A 14,579-nucleotide genomic window follows, 5' to 3' on the forward strand; every position below is an offset into this window, starting at 1 on the left:
GGCAGAGAGGTTGATGGGGTAGGAATTAGAGGGGGGGATTAATATTGGGGTGGAGGCAGTCAACACTGAAGGTTACAGAGAATGACAGGATTTGAGAGGACAAGGTAGGGAATCAGAGGGGATAGAAAAGGGGAGGAAAAGAAGAGAAAAGAAAGAAAATGCAAAGATGAGAGAGAATAAAACAAGGAATAGGAAAGAAAGATAAAGAGAAAAAGCAGAGGGAGAAAGAGAACAGGATTTTATGAGGGCGATGTGACTTCACAGTGGAGCAGCAGTGCGATTACGGGAGGAAATTTCCTGCAAACTGGGAAGCTTCATTGCTCGGGGCCTCCTTGAGTTTCTCATTTGATAAGGATCAAGTTCAGAAAGTGCACGTCTACAATGGCTGCAATGCTATTCATGCATGGAAACATCTTGTAGTCTCATGTTATAAATCTGCGAGAGCAGAAGTGCGCGATCTGGCACGGCCGTGCGCAACGCTGTGGGCAAGTCACGTGCCCAGCTTCTTCTGCGTTAATATGCCACGGCTTGCCCACCTCTGGTATTTATAATGGTCCTAGGCATCCCATCCCAGGTTTATTACCTGACACTAAACATGAGAGTGCCTGGGATGCCTGACAATTCTTTATCTATAACCAATCTCATATCTACAGGAAATCTTTCCAGTGACGGCTTGCTGACCACCTGAAACCCATATCCAAATGATAACTGATCATTTCCTGAAATGAGGCAAAGTTAGTGAAAAATCTTCAGCTATGCTCATCCATCCTCCTCTTTGCCCTGAACCAACACTCCAGAAAAGCATAAGGAATGCTAAAATCCTCGCTTTGCTCTCTTCCCACAACGCAGAGGATAGCTCAGTCTCTCTCTCAGGGCTTTCTGTGATCCCGGCATCAGCCCACCCTCTCTGCTTCTTGAGACTGGAACAAAAAGGCCATTTCCTTTCCCTGTCAGAGGAGGCTCCTGCAACTGCTTTATGTTCTATTGAGGGGGATGCAAAAATGGCTCATTTATTATATTACATTTTCCAAAAAGAAGCTAGAACCATTGCTTCATCATCTAGTGTCCTGAGCAATTATTTAATTACTGAGCTAGTTTCAATCTTGCAGAAGTTTTTAAAGAGAAAATCTGCGTGTAATTTCCTTTTCAAACTTAGCGTGGGTGTAAAGTACTTGCCGACATTTGCACTATTTTTTAGGCAGGGACATTTCCCAAGAAAATGCAATCTACATGCGTCACTGTCCTCCCCTGGGAATGCGTCTTCTTCTTTTTTTTCAATTAAGAGTTTTATTGGATCTTTTCCAAACGTACAAACAACAAGCTCAGTGCCAGTAAAAAATATATACCTAGTATAAAAGTGGCTCAAAACATCACTATAAGTTTGTTCATAGTACATACAAATATTCTTAAGCATGCCAAAATCACCAATAACCCTTCCCTCCCAAACACCCTCTAAACCCCTCTCTTTAAAGGAAGAAGAAAGAAAGAAAAAAAGAAGAGAAAAGAAAAAACAAGCATCCGAATGGTAATAACAAAAACCTACGCATAAGTACCATTAAAAGCTCAAATTAGCCTCAAGTCTATGTAAACATAACAAAATAAGGTACTTTGGTAACAGAATCCCCTCTAAGAGAGACTCGTTGGGTTAGGATAGACAAAGAAGTGAATAAGTGGCTTGCAAAGACAAATATCAGTGGAATAGAAAGACCAAAATGCAACATAACACCGTTGTCATCTTGTGCTATCATAAACTCCAGTGTGATGCCACTGAATGCAGCATAACAAGCAAAAAGCACGGTGCTTCAATCCATCATCTTTTCTAAAATCGACTACTGTAATTCGCTCCTTCTAGGTCTTCCAGTAAACACTATCAGATCCCTGCAGATGGTACAGAACTCCGCCGCTAGGATCCTGTCCAACTCCAATAGAAGAGAGCACATCACGCCCATCCTTCGCAACCTACACTGGCTTCCCATCAAATTTAGAATTCTCTACAAAATCCTTATGATAATCTATAAAGCCATGCACAATCTAACACCTCTTGATCTTAACTTACCTCTACGTCTCCATGAATCCTCTAGACCGATTAGATCTGCTTACAAAGGCACTCTCTATGCCCCCCCCAGTAAAGAATGCCTTAAGGAAACCTGCATTATCCACCGCTGGGCCCTCTCAATGGAACGCTCTTCCTCCAGAACTCCGGCAAGAACCATGCCCACTGACTTTCAAAAAGAAACTCAAAACCTGGCTATTCAAACAAGCTTATCCATAACCAGACGAACTCTACCATCACCATACTATACAAACAAGCTTATCCATAACCAGACGGACATTATCATTACCACACTATACAAACAAGCTTATCCATAACCAGACGGACATTATCACACTATACAAACAAGCTTATCCATAACCAGACGGACATTACCATTACCACACTATACAAACAAGCTTATCCATAACCAGACGGGCATTACCATTACCACACTATACAAACAAGCTTATCCATAACCAGACGGACAAGAAAATTATTCCTTACCTGCTAATTTTCGTTCCTGTAGTACCATGGATCAGTCCAGACGGTGGGTTATGTCCCCCGTCCAGCAGATGGAGTCAGAACAGACTTCGAGGGACATCACTAACATAAGCCAGTACACCCTCTGCTGGAGCTCAGTATCACGTATAGCAAAGCCCGATGAGCCCGAGAACAGACTGGATCAAGTTACTTAACCATGCATGAAACATGAATCAAACAGAAATAACAATAAACAGTTAACGAGCGGCAAACGCCCAACTTGTAGGGAGCTGTGAACAGCGGCAAGGAAAAACAAACTGAGAAATACAGGAGACATAGACAAGGAGCAAACCCCGAGCAGGAGCAGAAAACCCAGAGCGGTGGGCGTCTGGACTGATCCATGGTACTACAGGAACGAAAATTAGCAGGTAAGGAATAATTTTCTTTTCCCTGTACGTACCAGGATCAGTCCAGACGGTGGGATGTACCAAAGCTTCCTTAAACCGGGTGGGCCCCTGAAAGCCCTGCTCGGAGAACCTGGCCGCCAAAATGTCCAGTGGTTGACGATGCCAGGTGAAGTCTATAATGTCTGGAGAAAGTATGCAGTGACTTCCATGTCGCTGCCCGGCAAATCTCCTGTCAGGAGACGGAACGGGTTTCCGCCCAGGACGCAGCCTGCGAGCATGTCGAGTGAGCTATAACACCGCGGGGCGGAGCCCGTCCCGCTCCAATGTAAGACACGGAAATAGCTTCCTTTAGCCATCGTGCGATCGTTGTCTTTGAGGCCTGTGACCCCTTCTTCGGACCCGACCAGAGAACGAACAGATGATCGGAGACCCTGAAGTCATTAGTAACCTCCAAGTAGCGGAGCAAAACTCGCTTGACGTCCAAGAGACGAAGGGACCGAGGTTCCCCGGGACTGAACGCCGGGAGTTCCACCGACTGGTTCAAGTGGAAAGACGAGACAACCTTCGGAAGAAAGGAAGGGAAGGTACGGAGGGAAACTCCCGAATCCGTAAATCGGAGATAAGGCTCCCTGCAGGACAATGCTTGAAGCTCCGAGATGCGGCGCGCTGAGCAAATGGCAACGAGGAAGACCGTCTTGAGAGTGATGTCCTTAAGAGTCGCTCCACGAATCGGCTCAAAAGGCGCACCTGACAAGGCACGTAGAACCAGGTTGAGACTCCAGGAGGGACAAGGATCCCGTACTGGTGGTCGTATGTGTTTGACCCCTTTGAGGAAACGTGCGATGTCCGGGTGGAGGAGAAGGGAACCTTCCCCTTGCACGAGGGAATTCAGTGCCGCCACCTGGACCCGAAGCGAATTATATGCGAGCCCCTTATCCAGGCCATCTTGAAGGAACTGGAGAATCGATGGTATCGAAGCTTCCGTGGGGCGACACCCTCGGGTAGAGCACCAGATCTCGAAGACCTTCCAGACTCGCACTTAAGCAACCGAAGTGGAGGATTTGCGGGCCCACAGCATGGTCGAGACTACGGCCGCCGGGTAGCCTCTGCATCAGAGATGTTGCCGTTCAAAAGCCATGCCGCAAGACAGAAGAGTTCGGCCTGCTCGAAATATACCGGCCCCTGGTGCAGCAGGCGTGGGAGATGTCCCAGTCGAACCGGTCCGTCCACTGCCAACTGCAGAAGATCTGCAAACCAGGGCCGCTGCGGCCACTCCGGGGTGGCCTTCTATCCTGCGAAGAATCTTTCCCACCAAGGGCCAAGGAGGGAAGACGTAGAGCAGACGGTGTGCCGGCCAGGGAAGAGCTAGGGCATCTACCCCTTCCGCGCTGCGCTCCCTCCTGCGGCTGAAGAATCGTGGAGCCTTGGCATTGAGGGAGGTCGCCATCAGGTCCAAATGAGGCGCGCCCCAGCGACGTATCAGTAACTGCATCGCCTCGCCGGAGAGAGACCATTCGCCGGGATCCAGCTGTTGACGGCTCAGGTAGTCCGCCTGAATGTTGTCCACTCCGGCGATGTGGGAGGCCGCGAGCCGAAGCAGATGGATCTCTGCCCACTCCATTAGGGGTGTCGACTCGAGCGAGATATGCTTGCTCCTTGTGCCTCCTTGCCGATTGATATATGCCACGGTGGTGGCGTTGTCCGAGAGAATCCTTACTTCTTTGTTTTGCACCAGCGGAAGGAAACGATGTAGCGCCAGACGTACTGCCCTGGTTTCCAGGCGGTTGCTTCTACCGGGGACCAAGTCCCCTGCGTGGCGCTGCGATCGCAGACGGCGCCCCATCCCACGAGGCTGGCATTGGTGGTAACTACCACCCAATTGGGAACCTCGAGGGAGACTCCGCGAGCCAGATTTGCCGGGTCCAGCCACCAATCCAGACTGGCACTGGCGGTTGGTGGAAGAGGCAGGACAACTTGATAGTCCTGAGATACCGGTTTCCACCTGGAGAGGAGAGCTGCCTGCAGGGGACGCAGATGCGCAAATGCCCAGGGCACCATATCGATCTTGGAGGCCATGACGCCCAATAACTGAAGATAATTCCAGGAAGTGAGTTCTGTCAACGCGGAGAAGCGACAGACATGCTCCCGCAATGATTGGGCCTTGTCCGGGCGCAAAAACACCTTGCCCTGAAGTGTGTTGAAGCTGGCCCCCAAGAAGTCCAAACGCTGAGAGGGCACAAGGGAGCTCTTGGAGAAATTCACCACCCAACCCAGCGATCGAAGAACCTGAACAACTCTGGCTACCGAGGCCTGTCTGTGGCCGAAGGACTTCGCACGAATCAGCCAGTCGTCCAGATAAGGATGTACCAGGATGCCCTCCTTCCTTAGGGCCGCTGCCACGACAACCATGATCTTGGTAAATGCACGAGGTGCGGTCGCCAAGCCGAACGGGAGAGCCGTGAACTGAAAATGCTGTCCCAGTACCTTGAAGCGGAGAAATCGGTGGTGAGCCGGGAGGATGGGAATGTGCAGATAGGCTTCAGTCAGATCCAAGGAGGCCAGAAACTCTCCCTGATGTACCGCCGCAATCACTGAGCGAAGCGTCTCCATGCGAAACCGGCTGACGCGCAGAGACTTGTTGACCTCCTTCAGGTCGAGAATGGGCCGAAAAGAACCGTCTTTCTTGGGCACGACGAAGTAGATGGAATAGTGGCCCAAGCCCACCTCGCCGAAGGGGACGGCGGAGATGGCCCCTATGCCCTGCAGCCGATCCAGGGTTTGTTGTATTGCCGCTCTCTTGAGGTCCGAGCCGCAGGGATAGAAAAGGAACCGGTCCCTTGGAGGGCGGACAAACTCCAAGGCGTAGCCGCTCCTTATAGTGTCCAAGACCCACTGGTCTGCTGAGATACGCACCCACTCCTCGTAGAAGTCTGCCAGCCGACCCCCTATCCTGGGAGTGGGGGAGTGGGCGACTCTGGCATCATTGGGAAGACTTTGGCAGAGGATTGCTCTGCCCCGAGCCGTCCCGCGTGGATCTACGCCCACGAAAGGACCGCAGCCAAGCCTGGGCTCTGGATGAGCTGGTGCGGGGCCCAGGCTGCCTGTAAGACCTATAGCGCCGCTGCGCTCTGGCCCTGGTTCTGGAAGAGGCAAAAGACCGTGAAGGACGATGGCAATCCTCAGGAAGGCGGTGAACTGCATTCTCTCCCAGGGACTTGATGAGTTGATCCAAGTCCTCTCCGAAAAGAAACTTGCCCCGGAAAGGCAAGGAGCCCAAGCTCGACTTGGAGGAGGCATCTGCCGCCCAGTTGCGCAGCCAGAGTAAGCGCCGGGCCGCCACCACCGAGACCATGGAACGCGCCAGTACTTGAAAAAGATCATACAGAGCATCAGCCCTGTAGGCTATGACGGATTCCAGGCAGTCCGCCTGTGCAGTCTCATCGGGTGGCAGGGACTGGGAGGTAAGGAGTTGCTGAACCCAACGAAGGCTGGCCCTTTGCATAAGCGAGGTACACATCACAGCCCGCATTCCCAAGGCGGAGACTTCAAAAACCCTCTTGAGGAAAATTTCCAGCTTACGGTCCTGGGTATCCCTCAGGGCCGTGCCGCCCATGACCGGAATCGTCGTCCTTTTAGTAACCGCCGAGACAGCCGAGTCCACCTTGGGGACTTTAATGAGATCCAAGAAGTCTTCAGGCAGGGGATACAATTTTTCCATGGCCCGTGTGACCTTCAAGGAAGCTTCAGGAGTTTCCCACTCCCTTGTGAGCAGCTGCAGAAAGGAATCATGGATGGGGAAAGCCCGGGGCGAAGGGCGGCGAGGACCGGATCCCCCTTCTTGGACAAAGTGGCGACTTTTGGAGCAACTGGGGCTGGAGGATCTGGGGGGGGATCCAGATCCAGTTCCAGAAGAATCTGCGGAATCAGGTCATTCAGCTCCTCTCTCTGAAAGATCCTAAGCGCGAGTGGGTCGTCCCCTTCGGATGGTAGATCCGACTGCGCAGGGTCCGGTGGGTCTGGGGAAGCCCCCCCAGAGGGCGCAGCCGCTCCTGTAGCCCCCCAGAGCAGTCTGAATACGAGGGAGCAATCCAGGTGCCCCTGACACGGACCCCACCAGGTCGGGAGGCGCAGTGGGGGAAGCCGGGGAGTCCCTAGGGGTCTTGGCCGGTGAGTCCCTAGGGGTCTTGGCCGGTGGGGGGCCCGGAGGAAGACCTCCGGGGGCCCCCAGACCCCCAGACCCCCAGACCCCCAGACCCTGCAAATACGCGCTGTGCATTAACAGAATAAACTCCGGTGAGAAGCGCGGCAAACTGGGAGGGGGTCCTGAGGGAGGAACCTCCGGGGGCTCCTGGGTGGACAATCCCCCATCCGGGGATAAATTCGGGGGTGAAACCTCCCGAAAATCCCTCCGCTCCTGTGCCGAGACGGGGCAGCATCGTGCTGCAATTGTAAGATGGCCGCCGTTCCCGCCAATGGCGGCGACGTGGCCGGCCCACGCCGCCCGGGTCGTAGGGAGGGGAGGAACGAAAAAGTGCTGAGAGACTGCGAGGTGCCTTCCCCACCGGGGAGGCACCTCGCACAGATCCCCTCCCGCGAGATTCTTAACCCCGGCTCGCCGCAGGCCGCACAACGGGACGGCCGCGGCATGAAGGACGCCGGAGAAGAAGCCGCCAAAACCACGGGGGGGGGGAGCCCAGAGCGCGAGGTAAGTGCCGTGGGGGGGGCTGAAACGGCCTGCGCTGCCCGCCGGAGGAGTCCCTGAGCGCGGGAAATTGCCCTCCCCACCGCAGCGACCCGAGGAAAAAAAAGTGCTTCGGGGCCGTGGGACGAAAACGAGGACGTAGAGAGGCCGGCACCACCGGCTTCCACGAGGCACCTGCGCTTCAAAAACAAAAACTGCAAAAGAAAAGCACAAATCCTGCAAACAAAAGGTAACACTTACCCCGTCAGGCAAAAAGGAGAAACTACAGCAAAGGAGGCAGAGGGGCCCTTACCCACGCCTCCCTAAAAATTGAGCAATTTACTCTTTTTTTTTTTTTTAAACTTTAACAATTGTTAACAAATTGATCCAAAGCATAAGAAAATGACAGAAGATAAAGACAAATAGAAAGACCTAAGGCCCTGTCACCCTGGGGAAGTTACAGGTTCCCCAACTCTCATCTGCTGGAGTCAGAAAGATACAGAGCTCCAGCAGAGGGAGCACTGGCTTATACTGGTGACGTCCCTCGAAGTCTGTTCTGACTCCATCTGCTGGACGGGGGACATAACCCACCGTCTGGACTGATCCTGGTACGTACAGGGAAATTACCATTACCACACTATACAAACAAGCTTATCCATAACCAGACGGGCATTACCATTACCACACTATACAAACAAGCTTATCCATAACCAGACGGACATTACCATTACCACACTATACAAACAAGCTTATCCATAACCAGACGGACATTACCATTACCACACTATACAAACAAGCTTATCCATAACCAGACGGACATTACCATTACCACACTATACAAACAAGCTTATCCATAACCAGACGGGCATTACCATTACCACACTATACAAACAAGCTTATCCATAACCAGACGGACATTACCATTATCACACTATACAAACAAGCTTATCCATAACCAGACGGGCATTACCATTATCACACTATACAAACAAGCTTATCCATAACCAGACGGGCATTACCATTATCACACTATACAAACAAGCTTATCCATAACCAGACGGACCTTACCATTACCACACTATACAAACAAGCTTATCCATAACCAGACGGACCTTACCATTACCACACTATACAAACAAGCTTATCCATAACCAGACGGACCTTACCATTACCACACTATACAAACAAGCTTATCCATAACCAGACGGACCTTACCATTACCACACTATACAAACAAGCTTATCCATAACCAGACGGACCTTACCATTACCACACTATACAAACAAGCTTATCCATAACCAGACGGGCATTACCATTATCACACTATACAAACAAGCTTATCCATAACCAGACGGACCTTACCATTACCACACTATACAAACAAGCTTATCCATAACCAGACGGACCTTACCATTACCACACTATACAAACAAGCTTATCCATAACCAGACGGGCATTACCATTATCACACTATACAAACAAGCTTATCCATAACCAGACGGACCTTACCATTACCACACTATACAAACAAGCTCATCCATAACCAGATGGACCTTACCATTACCACACTATACAAACAAGCTCATCCATAACCAGACGGGCATTACCATTACCACACTATACAAACAAGCTTATCCATAACCAGACGGGCATTACCATTACCACACTATACAAACAAGCTTATCCATAACCAGACGGACATTACCATTACCACACTATTCAAACAAGCTTATCCATAACCAGACGGGCATTACCATTACCACACTATACAAACAAGCTTATCCATAACCAGACGGGCATTACCATTACCACACTATACAAACAAGCTTATCCATAACCAGACGGACATTACCATTACCACACTATACAAACAAGCTTATCCATAACCAGACGGGCATTACCATTACCACACTATACAAACAAGCTTATCCATAACCAGACGGACCTTACCATTACCACACTATACAAACAAGCTTATCCATAACCAGACGGACATTACCATTACCACACTATACAAACAAGCTTATCCATAACCAGACGGACATTACCATTCTCACAGGACAAGCAGGATGGTAGTCCTCACAAATGGGTGACATCGAGGATGGAGCCCTGTACGGAAAACTTTTCTGTCAAAGTTTCAACAAGCTTTGACTGACACTGGCACACTGGGTGCACTGAGCATGCCCAGCCTGCAATTATCCCTGTGAGCCACAGGTGTCTCCCTCAGTCTTCTTTTTTCCGCTCTGCAGTCAGCATAGCGGTTGGAGCTCTGTGAGGATTTTTTAACTAATTACCTCATGGAAACACTTAACTTTTCACTTCAAAAAACACTTTTCCCTGCACAGGTCTCCCTCCGCGTACGTTTTTACGACGCTCGGTGAGTACTAATTCTTATTTTTCGGTCGGTTCCTGTCACTATCTTAAGGCTGTTAACTGACTGAAGCCTTCCCTTCCCCCATTTTTCAGTTAGCTTTAAACAGCTTGCGAGTATCTCTGTGACACTCTGCTTGCTTATGCTAGTGGGGTAGGGATTTTTTCCTTAACTTTAGGACCTCTGTAGCTTCAAGTCCTTCGTTCCCTGGTACCCTCACGCAGTCGATACCCTATCGCTACACCGGGACCCTCCTAAACCGCCCTGGGCTTTTATATGTCATCAGCGCCCCTCCCCCCACGGTGCCCTGATGCCTTTATCCATGTTTTTTGCTTTTCAGTGCTACCAGGCTTTTTCCTCCTACGCACTGTTTTTTTCCTTGGGCTTCCTCGGTGCCGTCCCTACCCGGATGCATGCCATTGACGCACACGCTGTTAGTCACTGCCATGCATACTCGGGTCGCCGCCACCGCTGCCCGAGACACTTTTTAACGATCCCAGGGTCACTTCATCGATGCCACCCCCCCTTTTGGGGATGCCATCGATGCCCCATCCTCCCCACCGATGTCCAGCCCTTTTCCATCGGTGGGCATCGGTGCCACATCGATTCGTCGGTGGGCATCGATGCCGGATGGTCCCCATCGGTGGACATCAGTGCCGGATGGTCCCCATCGATGGACATCGGTGCCGGATGGCTTGTCCGTCGATGGCATTGGTGCCGGATGGCCGTCCGTCGATGGCATCGGTGCCGGGTCCTTTTGCATCGATGGACACCGATGCCCAGGTGTTTCATCCATGGGCATCTATGTTAGAATGCATCCATCGAGGGCAGTCGATGCCAGGCTGCTCCCATCGGTGAAATTCGATGCCCAGGTGGGTCCCATCGGTGGGTATCCATGCCGGCTCGATTCCGTGGATGGGCGTTGATGCCAATGCCAGCCTTTTGGCTGGCATCGATGCCCATGCCGATTCCAGGACTGGCGTTGATGCCGGGATGGAATTCATCGACTGGGAGATCCATGCCATCGATTCCATACGTGTCCATATCGATGCCACCGACACACGTGTCTGGGGCACCGATGCCATGTACACTTGGAAATCTGAGTCTGTCCAAATCGATACCGTCAACGTCTGTGGCCCTATAGTTGATGCCCGTGGCCATGCCACAAACGGCATAAATGCCCGCCTCCATGCATCGATGCCCTCGACACCTCCGTTTTCCTTCAGTGTCCTTGACGCCCTATTGATTCGACTTCGACTCAGTCGATGCCGGTATCTTTTTCAATAACGGCAATGTTTTTCGATTATTCGATTCCACATCGTTTCAAAGATACCTATGCCACTGCTGTCAGTGCCCGTCACTGTCATCATTCTCCTGGCCAGTCATCGACGATTTTTCATACCCATTTTGATGATATCCTCGAAGCCCCTTAGGTTGCCTTCAATATCGTCAATACCGACATAGCACCGCCACATAATACCCTCGCCTCCTCACATTGCTCCACGCTTTGGGTTCTTTTTTAAGCCCCGTATTAGCTTAAGACACTCCATTGTGTCAGGAGCAGAGCAGGCGTGCTGACAGTTCGTCATCGATCGCCTTCCAGGACGACAAGGGCTTCCATCTCGGCGCTGGGGAAAGACCGGGCCGAGCACCGTGGCACCCATCATCGCCGACATCGTGATCGTCCGCCGCTGACGCCATCCAGCACATCGGTGCCATCCTTCTCCAGGCTGGACAACGCTCGGGCAGAGCGACAATCACCACTGCCATCAGCACTGTTCCTACAGTTTTGGCAGTCCTTGGTGATCCAGAACTTCCGGATCCAGGTCCGACAGCTTCTGCATTGGCGTCACGACACATCGAGCCGCTGTGACGAGGGAAGGGAACATGAGTTCCGTTAGGGCTCCTCTGTTCCTGGCGTGCCCCACCGTCAAGTGGTGTGGGACTATGGCCATCTGTTACACTTAGCAGTCTAAACGCCACTCACGCCTGGCCTGTCTCCTCTGTACCTGTGCCACCATACCAGGTTTCAGAGCGAGATGGACGTTTACGTCCCCGGCCTTACCCTCGAGGACTCCGGAGACCGTCGGGGTCAACAATCTTCACCGGCTCGTCTTGCGGCGATCCACGTCGGATGGTAAGTACCCGCTTCGGCGGCATTCCCATAGAGTTGTGTTCTCCCATTCGGACCGTGGTTCGAAAAGTTCTGGGTCATGTGCCTTTTAGAACTGTATTAGTGTCACATATCACTATGTTAGCTATGTTAGCCACAATATCAGGAGAACCCCTCTATCTTCTTGGGATTGCAGCAGGGCTTCTTCTCTTGTCAGTAACAAGTCCCTGTGCCGACCAATGCTCTGACTCTTGGTTCCCTCCCAACCAAGGTCCAGCTGCATTGGCTGATCTGCTAAACATGAGATTCAGCAACCATTGCCCCATGTACAAGTCCACCTTGAGGCCTGGCCACAGGTCTCAGTGTCTCCTTGTACAGCATACAGAAATGCGGGTACCACTTACCGCTCACACACCTGCAGGAGCCTACATGATATCCTCCATTGGGACACCTCCTGGTCTCCCATCTGGTCAGATATCAGAGCGGCCACCCCACCTTGTACCAAAGTCCCGGTACACTCCCCCAGGTGCTACGAAGTGCAGAGGGGAGAAGGGAGGGGGGTTGGGGAGTTTTAATTGCACTATTCTTTCTTTTAACAGAAAATAGTTACTCTCCGCACATCCTGGACCTAAGAAAATCCAACTTTCTTTAGACGTCACAGGTACAATGGTATCTTTGGTTACCATCACTCCATACTGCAGTAAGTACATTATTTTAATGTTTCTATGTGCTTTATGGTGAGTCAACATTACAACCTCAAGCTCTGCCGCTGGCACCAGCTTCGGTAAGTGAACTGTCTCTTGCATCACTGTTGGTGAATGCTGTTTTCTCTGCGGAGTGTAACATCATTCACTTTCCTTGCATAGACTACTGCTAACCACTTTCAGTACATGCAAGGAGCTCTCACTTTTTTCAGGACTCACTATACATTTACTAACTGGGATTACTGTCACTGCCATAAATCCCTTCTGTAACACTTCTGGACACCACAGTCTTAAGACCCTCTTGTCCAGCATGCGCACAGACATTCTGATACATTGTTATATGTCCCTGCGCATATTTTCCATAACCTCAGCCTTTCAACTTTTCATGGTTGGGCTATGGGGTTTCTTCCCACTATGCATTTTTCTCATAATTCAAAACTGCTATGGGTTATATTCAGTGACATTCTATACTCAATGGACCTAAGTGGTTTCATTGCTTTCGTCCCTGATTCTTATCCCAGTTCGAACTAGGACCTAGTCTCCTTCGACTCATGCTCGCAATTCCTTAGGGTTATAAAGTTTCTCCTGAAAGCTGTCAACCCATTATGCATCTATTGCACTCCAGCATAGTTTCTCATAAACGTCCTGGACGTTGCACCCATGAGTTATGCCCTTATGCCTTCCAATACTGCTTTTGCAACAATTCTTTGTGCATACAGACAGACAGCATAGGGACAATGTGCTTTCCAACTCATAAGCACGCACAACCTCTTAGCTGCTCTGCTAGACAGCTGCGCAGCTCTACCCTTGGCCCTTGTTCACTTCATGCGTCCTTGGGCCACATATCTAAGAGATTTAATGAACGCTCTATCTGACCTTCTCCACGTAGGTTCTATCCTCTCGAATGGTCTCAATTACATGTGTACAGGGCAAATCTTTTAACGCTGAGTTTAACTAAACTTTCCTCTGCGTCTGCATCATTCCATACGATGCACAGGTTCTGCTCCCTACACATGTTTCCTATGCGTTCCCTTAGATGCCTTTTCTTCCATCAAAGGCCTCTTCAATATATCTCTTCTGCTGCCTCTCGTAGCCAGCATTCTTCTAATGTTGAACTGGGATGGGGTTCAGTATTCTTTTCCCCACTCCCAGACTGAGATCAGTATGCTTCCCATACTTCTCAATCCATCATATCAGTAACCTTTTATTCCCTCACCAGTCAGTCCCAAATCATAGACTTACTGATGTTCTTAGGTTCTGGTAGCGTCACAAAACCTTCTAAACATAAATCTTGCCGTTTAATATGGCAGGCTTTACCTCCTGACGCTAAAAAAAAAAAAAAAAAAAAAGAGGTATTACCCCTTTTACTTTTCCACCATTTTTTCTTACTCCCTCGGATTCTGTTCTCCAGACATCCTCCACATAGATACACCTGTCTCTTAGGAGGTGTATCGTTTTGGGAGTTGGGTTCCCGTTTTCGGTAATCCTCTCTGAGTCGGCTTACCATGGATTATCCACTGATCAAGCCGCCTCTATTTCTCTAATCACGGAATGAACATATATATTCTCCTTATAAGTCTCATACATTCTACGTTTGAGCCTTTCCATTCCTCTCTTCCACAGTTTGGCAAGGGAACTTCTTTCCCTCTTAATGTCATTCCTGCCAGCAGGGTCCGTGAGTTATGCACTCTTTCCATACTCACCTGACTCCGTTCCTCTGCCACTGAGTAGTTCTACGCATTCAACTTTCTATCCTTTTCAGGTAGATGTTGTATCTCCTTTCCTCAG

The 14,579-nt window shown here is 50.4% G+C and overlaps 1 protein-coding gene across 1 annotated transcript in view; it reads right to left on the reverse strand.

The window, feature by feature from the left end:
- LOC115093344 (autophagy-related protein 9A-like) overlaps window positions 1–14,579 on the reverse strand; it is a 92,435-nt gene that overhangs the window by 2,208 nt on the left and 75,648 nt on the right. The window lies entirely within an intron of this gene.

The sequence above is a fragment of the Rhinatrema bivittatum genome, chromosome 6, assembly GCF_901001135.1.
Source record: "Rhinatrema bivittatum chromosome 6, aRhiBiv1.1, whole genome shotgun sequence".
NCBI lineage: Eukaryota > Metazoa > Chordata > Amphibia > Gymnophiona > Rhinatrematidae > Rhinatrema > Rhinatrema bivittatum.